We start from the raw sequence: 10,934 nt of genomic DNA on the forward strand, positions 1-10,934 counted from the left end.
CGATGTTCTGTAGTTGGGATCACTGTTGGGAAATTCTTTTTTGAGATGGTTTTTTTTTTTTTCCATTAAAAAAAAGGGATTTTATATAAGAGAGGAAGAACCCTACTGAAGCATGTCTTCCTCTTGTCATTTTATACATTTAAATTAAAATTCTATTCCTTTCCATTTATTTTCTTTTTGCGTGTTCTGAAAGTTTATACATTAAGTCAGTATTATTTAACCAAATTTTCAATTGGTTACAAGTACACCCTTTGCTAAACAAAATTGATTAGTATCACATTGAAGAATTTGAATGGATAGAAAGAACTGGCTGTAGAAAATTAACACAGATAAGTCACTAAGACAAGTACCTTTTATATCTGACATTTTAACCTAAAAGCATGCGTCCCCAGTTCACATGAAAAATGTGCTGTCTAGAGGTCGTCTTTGTTTCATCTAAAAATACAAACAGTATCGTCTGCTAGAGTATCACCTTCTTTCTGAGTGCTCCAGAAGCCTGTCCTTTCTTATCAGAATCTAATTTGGCAACATTGATGCACACGCGTGACTTCTAGGCTTGGTTGTTGTGATTCATTACAGCTAGGAACTGAGCCATTTGCCTTGAGACATCTCCAGCCCACTCACTTGGCAGCCTGAGCTGCCAGCTCCCTGCTGTCCTCTTTCTGCCCTACTCTCCCTGCAGAACACAGAATGCAGTCCAGTGGTGATGACTTCTGAAGGGCTCGGGCTGCCTAATCACAAGTCATCATTGGAGTTGGCACTGCCTGCTGCATGTGTTGGATGTGGCTGGAGATGGAGCTGGCTGTTTCCTCGCAGACAGACACTCTCTTCCTGTTTTCAAAGCTAGCTCCTGATTTTTTTGTATATTCAAACCACCTCTGAGATGAGATGTTTTGCTTTCACAAAGAATGAGGAATAGCCCGAGCTCTCTTCTTCTTAAGTCCGTCTATTTAACTAAGGTGCTGAAATAAAGAGATTTATAGTCATTAGTTAATCATTATATACTAATGATTTTATTTAAAATAGTATCTTACTGAGGTTCAGGAATGTCTGAGCAACTGCACATTGCTGCTGTTACACAAACAGATTCTGTGATCAGAGGCTCATGAGATTTATCTCACTCACAGAGATGGACCAAAAGTCTCTGACAACAGCTAGTAATAGATGTCTAAACAAAGAATTGCCAAATCAAGTTAGCCTACAGGTACAATTTCCTTAAATGCCTTTTTTAATTCCCTACAGGCTTTTTCTTAGGAACATCCTAAAGGGGTTGCCTCTGGGTTTGTGTTTAATAGACTTTTGGTATGTTGCATAGAAAACTGTTAGATATAAATAGCTGAGATCACAAGAGTGTGTGAGAGCATGAAACTACATTAGTATTGTAAAAACAAAAATAGAAGGTTCTCCTGCTCCCTAGCAAGCCAAAAAGAGATCTAAACTTCAGTTTGCTCTCTTTGCAGTCTATATATGTTCACTATTTTAAGGAATAGAAGCTCTTTGACAATCTTCAAATTCCCTCCTAAGAAGGACTAACAGAGGGTATAATGATCGTGCTTAAACACAGAGTTAAGCCATGCTGAAGCTAGAGCAAGGGTAAGTGTTACTGACAAACACAGAAAAACCAACAGAAAATCATGTTAAGAATTGAGGAAGAATTTCTGTCATCATTATATCACTGATGTTTATAATTCCTGTGTACAAAATACTCTCTATATGTCTTTTGCTGAAAATAGGAGTGTAATGTGGCTGGATGAGGTCCTACCAAAAGTAATTCCTCCTTTTTTCTTTGACAAGGCAAAAATGTAGGAATATGCAGTGTATGTACATGTGCACTAGTATTTCCCTGCCCGCAGTCATCTGCCTTTTTGGGGAATTCTCAGAGCAGTGTAGGTTTGGCAAATATTTTCTACTTCCAGAGTGGAAAATACTTCTGAGATGTAGGCATCAAAAGCACCTTCATTCAGTTTGCCTTTCTGTTGCTGAGCATGAAGTCAACTTTCTCATAAAGGTGTCATAGCACCAAGTTTTGAGTCATAATGTTCAGCTCAGAACTCTTCCTTTCGCACAAGATTTCTGTGCATCTGTTTGTTTATATTGAATTTCACCTGCAATTTTATTTGCCCCACCCCTTAATCTTGTATGGTTCTTTTGCAATCTTGGCTGTTCTGTAAATTATCAGTCTCAGAAGAGATAGGAAGTATTGTATGGATGCTGAAAGAAATACTATTAAGTGGGGGAAAATAAGTGTATATGCAGGAGCACAAACAACGTAATTTGATGTATTCTAAAATGGAGAGCAGTTTACAGTGTAACAGATTGCCACGGTTTCAGTAGGTATAAATGTGACCAGCTATGTTTGGACCAGCTTCTTTTTCAGTACCAGCACAAACAATTAAGTCAGAATCTGGTAGGATTCTGATCACATTAAGGGACGAAGTACTAGAAATTCAGTGAATGTCCTGTGCATTAGAAATGAACGTCCAGAAGAATTTTCAAGGCTATAACATGAAGTATTTGTAAAGTAAATGAAGAAGTAGCAGCGTGAATGACAAGTTCACTAAAACATGAGGCTGCACTTTAGTCCAGAATTATGTGTAAGTGGAATAAAATTGCTAGTAATGATTTTGGTCATTGATGTTTAATTATACATTTCATTATGTAAAGTTTCTATTGTAAAGGAGTTAATTAGTAACATTTACAGTGTCTCTCTTCTTATAGGCACCTGTTCTTAATTACCGTTACCACAGTGTTGAAATCAATACTGAAAAATGCTTTGTTATTTTGCGTTCTACATAGCATGCTATATACAGCTAGGATTGCAACACCTTCAGTGAGCTCTACTGACTCTGGATAGTCATCTGTTCATCCTGTAGTTCCATACCATACAGTTATTTGCTGAAGGTTACTGTTAACATTCCTCTTTGTTCTAAACTCAGGTCAGATCATACCTTCTTGTAAATCCAAGTTTCTCAGTGGAGATAGAAATTATCTGAATGTGACTTTAGTCAGCCTTTCTAAACCATTTTAAAATCACTCTTTTTTTCTGTTTGTTTTCTGCCATTTTTTATCTTCTCAGATCTACCATATACCATTTCTATATAAAGTCTACATAATAGAATGAAGTCAATTTTCATTGCATTTGTTATCATATGATGTCTTGACAGAAATCGTTGCTAGGGCTTCTAACTGTGCCATCACACTAGGCTGTAGTCTAAAAGCCTATCCATTATCCATTCAGTGCTCATATATATCAGTTTACTTTAAAAAAAAATAATTCTTTGGAATACCTGATAGCTGGACCTGATAGCTATATTTATGTAGAATGTCCAGTCTCTATAAAAATCTAGATGGAAATGAGTAATGCATTCTCATGTAGTTAATGAAAATCTTCATTGATATATATCAAAAAGAATATATCACAAAAATGCTACAATCCTTTAAATAGTAATTGATGTAGTTTCAACAAATCGTCAATGAGGTTACAGAGCTCTGCCCTAACATTTCATGGAGCCAACAACAAAGGAATAGAATGAGAACTCCTCTGTATTTTTTCTCAAGTTCTATTTTTATATTTGTTTTGAAACCATATAGCCCACTGAGATTTCAAACACATAGCTACTTAAAGCTATACATTAAAGCTAAGGAATGGTTTGTGGTAAATTAAACCTCAGTGGGCACTTGTAGGAAGGCAGACATGGCTTTCTAGATGGTATCTGATTCCTCAACTATTAGGTAGATATTAGGTCTGCTTCAGGCAAAATGTGGCAGAAGGTGTCCTTCCAGATCCAAGACTAGTTCTCATTTATTTTTACTCATACCTGAGTCAGATCAACCACAGCCTTTTCCCTTCTCTCTTCTTTGGTTAGCCTCCCACTTACTCAAGCTACAGTTTATAGCTCTGTCTGCTATATGATGAATGGCCACGTAATCTCAGGACTGATCCCCATCACACTCATATTCTAAGCTAAATGATTTTGACTTTCTTGCACATCACTGACATGCTTTCTAGTTTATGTGTTTATATGCATATCTCAGAATTCTCAGTATTTATGTTCCCAGTAAAAGCAAATATATAGAAAGTGAATTAACATCCAATTGGTAGCAGGATTATTAGCAACAACCTACACAACCATTCTTGGTACTAAGGCAGTAGTTGGTCCATGAATATACTAATACAGAGAAATAACACAAATTAGCTTATAATTTTTATAAGAACAAAAAATGAAAGTTTATTTCCAATTAAGAGTATGTTCATGCTAAACTACAGCATCTTTTCTACATGAGAATGGATTTCTCTGACATTTTCTTAAGTAAACTGAAGTTTCTCAGTGTCACCTGTACTGGGTGCTCTCAACATTTGTTGGTATCTCAAGATGATGCCACAATTTTTCCCTGGAATTCAGAAGTTGAAAAAGGGAGAAACTGCATTTATGGCAATCCAGTAGGAAGAACATAAAAAATAAAATGCCTAATGTAGCAAATTCTCAAAAAGTTTAAGAACAAAAGCAGTATTCTCAGTTGCTGGGTATTAGTATTTGGATCTGAATGCTGTGCTGCAGGCTCAACTACATACTAACAATCCAAACTGCTACTGATAAACCATAGCCAGGGTTAATTTCCAGTGTGAATGTAAGGCTGACAACCCAAAAGAGTGCATTTAAAGTGTTTAACATATTATTTTGAATAGTTCTTTACTATTTTTATCAAAAATTAATTATTCAGATAAGCAATCCTGAAAGATCAGAAGGAAAATCTCAGCATTGCAAAAATGTCTGTGATATAATTGCATTGCCAATGTTTTTTAAGTTATGTAGATAATTACAGTTTATCTTCACGGAAAAGTACTCTAGATCGTCACAAAATAATTGTTACATGTAGTCACAGAGTCTACTTAATTCCTTTGCCCAAAATTAGCAATTGTGGTTTTAGGGCTTGGTTTAATGCTTGTGGAAGAAAGAGAAGTAAGAAACATTGTCCTTGCACTGCACAAGCATTCCTGCTTTTATCTTCCAATTCACTACTGAGTTGTGATTTCTATTTCTGGACTTTTTCTGAGTAAACTGCTAGTTTGTGTAGAAATTTTGTGACATGCACAAATTACATGTTGGCTCCCTTTTCTTTAATGAATCCCAGCTTAGTGTTGCAGTGCGAGGCTTTTGTCTGATTTGGGATCAATCACTGAAACTCTACCACTGTAAAGCAACTGGGATTGTTCATTAATCTTCCAGTCCAGTAGTTTTATCTTTCATGAAATAGAATGGATTTCCTTATCTGAGCTAGTGAAGGACTGCAGAGTGCATCTTTCTTGATTCATGGCTCAGAATAACCACTAATGAAGAAGCTATGGAAACCACAGTTTTTAGAACATCAGAAATTGTTGTTTTAGGTGCAGAAGTCTGGTATTTACTTGTAGGAAGACTGCATACTGCACAATAACTAGGTAGCATATGAAAGTAATGCAAGAGTTTTACTTCTGGGATGACAGAAAGTCTCCCCTAAAACTGATGTTTAAATTTTAAGAAATAACTTCCTTTGGGAATATAACTATTTCTACAGATTTTAGTCTATTTATTCTGTGCCAAAGAGCTTCACAACAGTTTATATACTGCAAAAAATCTCTTCAGTTGCAAGACAGATAATATTTTTTTTATTTTTATTTACATATATTTATTTTTTATTAACTTCCTTTTTTTTTTATTTTTATACTTTTATACTGTGTTTGAATCAGCTGCAAAAATTAGAAGAATCCTTGAGTTTGAACTATTGAGTAATTTATAGCTTATTTTTCAAGTACCAACAGGACCAGGACTAGCTTGCCCTTCTACCATAGTCCTACCTACTTTTGGGCCAAGTGGTAGCAAGAAACACTGGAAATCTGATGGATAGCCTGTTGGGTTGGTTGATTTGTTAATCTAATTACCAACTTCACAGTTAGTGATCCTTAAAATCCTTCTCCAAATCATTGGAGAGTCCTCTAATAGTAATTTTGAGCCTAGTGATAGCAATACCAAATGTTACTTTGAGCCATTGTAGTAAGTAGCCAAGTCTTGGTTTTCCTCTTCATCTTAACCAAAGTTCTACAGTAGTTTCCTATCTAGAAACTAACATTTGAGGAGCTATATTGTCTCCCATTCCTTTCCAATGTAATCTGGGAGAGTTTGTACGATTCTTATAATGCCATCAACACAAATTCTTGACTCCAAGCCTGAAAAAGATGGTCTGTATTACTTTGAATTTAGCTCAGACCACAACTCCTTACCTACCATCTATCCCGTCTACTTTGCAGTAAAAAATACAAATCATTTAAGCCTAAAGTATAAGTATAATTAATGTTCCAGACCTGTAGCCTAGTTCCACATGACTACTTTTTGACTAAGGTCGTACTTGGTCCATTTTCTTCCTGCTGAGAAGATCTCAAGTCTGTGCTAATATGCTGTGGACAGAAAGGAGAAATGAGCTGAGTATACTACAATTATTCCCTGATCAGCAAAATAATTTACTTAATAGCCATTTTTCTTGCTGTCAGATGCCATTTGCTCCTATTTTCAAAGCTGTCAGCATTAAAAAAGAGGCTGTACATCTAGATATTACTGTTAGCAGGGCATAAGTGCTGCTAAAGTAAAAGTTAATAGTCGCTGTCTGTGCAAAGACAGCTGTCAACAAATGCTCAGAAATAACAAGGGAGGTGGAATGAAATCTCTCTTAGCATAGTTGTTTGGAAAGCAAAGCAGCTGGAAACAAACCCATTCCACCAGAGAAAAGTCTTGATCTCCTCCAAGAAATTGTCAAACTGAATTGCTTTGGAACAGAGCACAAGCAGGGAACTATAGAGTAAACTGATGTTTGCATTCTGTAGTTGCTTTTTTATTTGAACTAAATATTTTGAGTTATCTCAATTTTCTTATTACAATGAGATCTACTATCTTTTTGTGGTTGTTGTTGCACTAAGCCAGTGGTGTGCTGAGATGTAGCTTGACTGATCTGTTAAAATTCCACGGCATGCAGAAGACCTGAACAAGGCCAGATTGTCATCAGTAGTGCCTTTTTTGGATTACATATCACCTTAATTTACAACACTGTTAAATGACTTTCAAATTATGGTAGATCTGATTGCAGGCTATTGTCCCCACAGGGCAGATAGGGTAAATAGTGAATACGACAGAAACTCATTCAGTTCCACAGGTACAGAAGTGCTTAAGCAACTGTGCCATTCAGAAGGCATTACCCAGATTCCTCTCAAAGGAGAAAAACATGGCTAATGTACCACACAAAATCTACATGAAATTTCTCAGTGTGAACTGTTGAACCTCAAAAAAAAAAAATTTTTTTTTTGGTCATTTCTTCAGGGATACTTCGGGAGTACTTTTGAACAAAAGATCAGTTGAGAAAATATAAGCATAGTACTTCCTATTTGCTTGATCTATGACAGAAGGAGTTATTAAGAATCATTATTACAGGTTAAAGTAAAAAGCCTTTATTCTACTAATGTCAAAATTAAAAGTGAAGGTAAACCCAACTACCAGTGCAAAATGAAGTCCTGAATAATAGAAGAAAATCAGTGAGTTACAGCAGTTGTCTGAAAACATTATTAGTTCAGTGGATCACATTTATATGGTGTTAATAATTATAACATAAATAAGGTATTCACAATAATGTAAAATAGCCCATCATATAATATTCAGTATGTGTTAGTTATTACCACAGTGTTACAATTACTGGAGTTTAATAGAGAAATATAGGACACATGAAGAAAGTAATTGAGATAAAAGAGCGCAGTAAATTGGTATAGTCCTGCAGAAAGTGATGAGCCACAGTTATTAATTTCAACAATTTCAAACTTATGTAGAGCAAGTTCTGCTTCTCTTGTGTCAATGAATGGCTGTGTTAAAGCAAATAGTCCATACTTGTAGAGTAATTCCCTTAGTACATAAATCTGGAAGGTTTGTTAAGCATCCCATTTAGTTCTTCTGCAGTGCTGTACTGCTTGTCCTTGACTATTTAATCCACAGTTGTAATAACAGATGAAGACATGTCTTGAAGTGCTGTAGAATATCTCTGTGCTTTGAAGTGTCTGTTGTGAATGATGTAGACATGCCATCAACCTGCCTCATTGCTAAGGGCATTCATGAATCTCAGATGAATTAAGCTAATTCTCTTTTGTGTCTCCCTTATACTAAAAATACCTCTTCTTTACTATCTCTGGAGTTATCCCATTAGTCGTCTGCCAATTTGAGTGGCTTTTTCAGATGGAGGTAAAGAAAATTGTCTGGCTATCACGAGAACATTAAGATGACTAACCAGAAAGTGGAGAAAAAAAAATCCAGTAAGGTACAATAGGAGCCACACTTCTACTTTTCTGTGAGAAATAGGACAGAGGTTTTGCATAATCAAAATAATTACCACTGTAAGAAATGAGTTAAGAGAAATACTAAAAGTCCAGCAAGCAAGTCTGCTGTTTCTTGGTGCAAAAGTTCCATAAGAAAAGTATGGGAAGAGTCTCTGCTGATGACTTAAGGAATGTGGGATAGTGTTTTTAAGTTACCTTATAATTAATAAGGAAATCTAGAAAGCAAAGTGCTTATATGGTAGGATATCTAGCAAATCCACTTCTGAGCTCCTTCCTATGAGCTCTCCCACTTCTCCATGTCAGTGACTGTTCTAAAAGCCACAACAAACCTCCCTGGCCTTATTGCACTATGCTTTGTGAGTATTTATCAGGTCTTAGAATAGTTGTAAAAATGGAGGTGACATTATTTTGTACACACCCACACCGTCCAGCAATCAATTCTTCTGTTCCCAGAACAACCTTTCCTTGCTAGTTGCACGCATTTCTTCCACAGCTTTCTCCTCATTCCATCTTCCTTATTCCCAGAGGGTTGCAGATCTTTGGCCCTACTGGTCCAAGGAGCAGGAAGAGAACAAAGCATAAGCTTTAGTGTCTTTTGCTTGGGGGCTGAGGGGAAAAAAAAAAGATGCAGATATTGTGAGATGCTTCAATGCATGAAGGAAACAATTTTTAAAGTGTTTGTACATTCAAATTAACAATTAAGAATTTATGTAGATTTGTAAGAGGAACAACTAAGGCTGGGTGAAACTGAAAATACATGTGAAATTTTGCAGTCGGAAGGATAATTAAAAGGGATAATTTGAGAATAAAGAGGAGAGAATAACAGCTTTAAAATGTCTTAAAGTAGAACCTCAATATCTTTTGATTTCCACAACTCCTTCAGTACAGTACTTAATATATGCTTCAATGTTTCTAGGTTTCATAGCTGCAAATCTTCAGAACCTGGGAAAAATTGGAGGTTTGTGCTTGTTTAACTCTCTCACCTCTGTGTCTGAATATAAGGAAAAAATGTGCAAAACTGGGAGATGGAATTACTCCAGGGACCAATGTATGTGTTATCCTGACAATGTAGGAATGTACAGATTATCAGTCTGGGTCACTTTTTCTCTGCAGTGGTTTCAAGAAATCCATCATCCTTGTTTTTCCAGCTGCTTTTCTTTAAAGGTATCTAGGTCAGCATAAACTTTTCCATGAAAGAGCAGTATCTGCATCCTGCCCCTCTATACACACCCCCTTCTTCATGCTCCTTCATGGGAGTTGTGTCATTTCTGATCTGGGAAAGGATCAGTGTCAGATGCCTGCTATGTGTCTTCTCTAAAAAATCATATCCAAGCTGAGATATTTCAAAAACACCAAGATATGTCTGTTGTACTTACATCTCTTTTGATACAGACCAATTCCTAGGATTTATTAGAGTAAAATAAAAGTTTGAAATATACTTTATATTAAAATAGAGTCAGAGTTTAAAAAAAATAAAAAGTACAGTTTCTAGAATGAGCTATTTCAAGCTTGACAGCTTTTCAGAATTGCATTTCTGGCACAGAAAATCCAAATCTTAAGTTTTCATATTAATTAAAAAAAAAAACACAGCAAAATAGTTCATAATGTTGTTTGTTGAAATATTCATATAAAAATTAAAAAGGAACCTCAGGCTTTTCTGATATAAATAAGTACACACATCCTTTGAAGATCGATCCTATATCCAAGGACATCAAAGACTGGACCTCTTCTAGAGGAGACTAGTCTCTGAAATGCTGACTGTCCAAGTAATGAAGCTTATGCGAAGACACCATAATTAGTTCGTGCTAACACCAGGCTCTAAGATTACTATAGTATTGTTCAGTGCCATCTACAGTCATTAGTATTCAGATTTCTTCAGAAAGGGATACATGAAAATCCTATCGGTTCGAAATCAGGGTGTAGAATTCATACATAAACTAAATCTCTTTTAAGGAAGCTTGTACTAAGTTGAAAAATCCACCAAAAATCTGTTTATCCAGAACATTAACACATCTACATATATGATTCAAAAGAAATTATCATAAAAACAAAAACTTAGCATTTGCATAATTCAGACAAGAAATTTCATGCCAAGTGCTGCCAGTTTTATTGGCACATTGTTTAATGATCCTCTCCTGTATTTGCTTCATTGAGTTCTAGTAACATTTGCCTTTCTTCCCCAATTGAAATCCTGTTAGCATGACAAACACTAGAAGAGAAATCTGGGTGATTTATGAGAATGACTTATGAGGAATTTGATACAGCATAGGTTAGCAATACTAAATCCTGGAACCTTAGCCTTGCCCTTCATTAACCAGATAAATGCTTTCAAATACTTTCAGTTGTCTAAAGAAGGAAAAGAAAAAAGGTGAATTTCATGTGCTAAAGTTGACCAAAGGAGAAAAAATAAATAAAAAATAAAAGCAGCTTTGTTTAAGGGGAAAAAATTATTTAAGATCAAATTTTGGACACTAAAACGATGGAAAAAATATAGTGGGATATATGGTGTGCCCCTGACGCAGCATGGTGGGCAGTTCCCATAAGGCGTACCCCAGATGTAGCGTAACAGGCAGTTGTGCAGCAGTGA

The sequence above is a fragment of the Cyrtonyx montezumae genome, unplaced genomic scaffold (genome assembly GCF_038088225.1).
Source record: "Cyrtonyx montezumae isolate F1298 unplaced genomic scaffold, pur_monq_1.0 scaffold_7, whole genome shotgun sequence".
Classification (NCBI taxonomy): domain Eukaryota; kingdom Metazoa; phylum Chordata; class Aves; order Galliformes; family Odontophoridae; genus Cyrtonyx; species Cyrtonyx montezumae.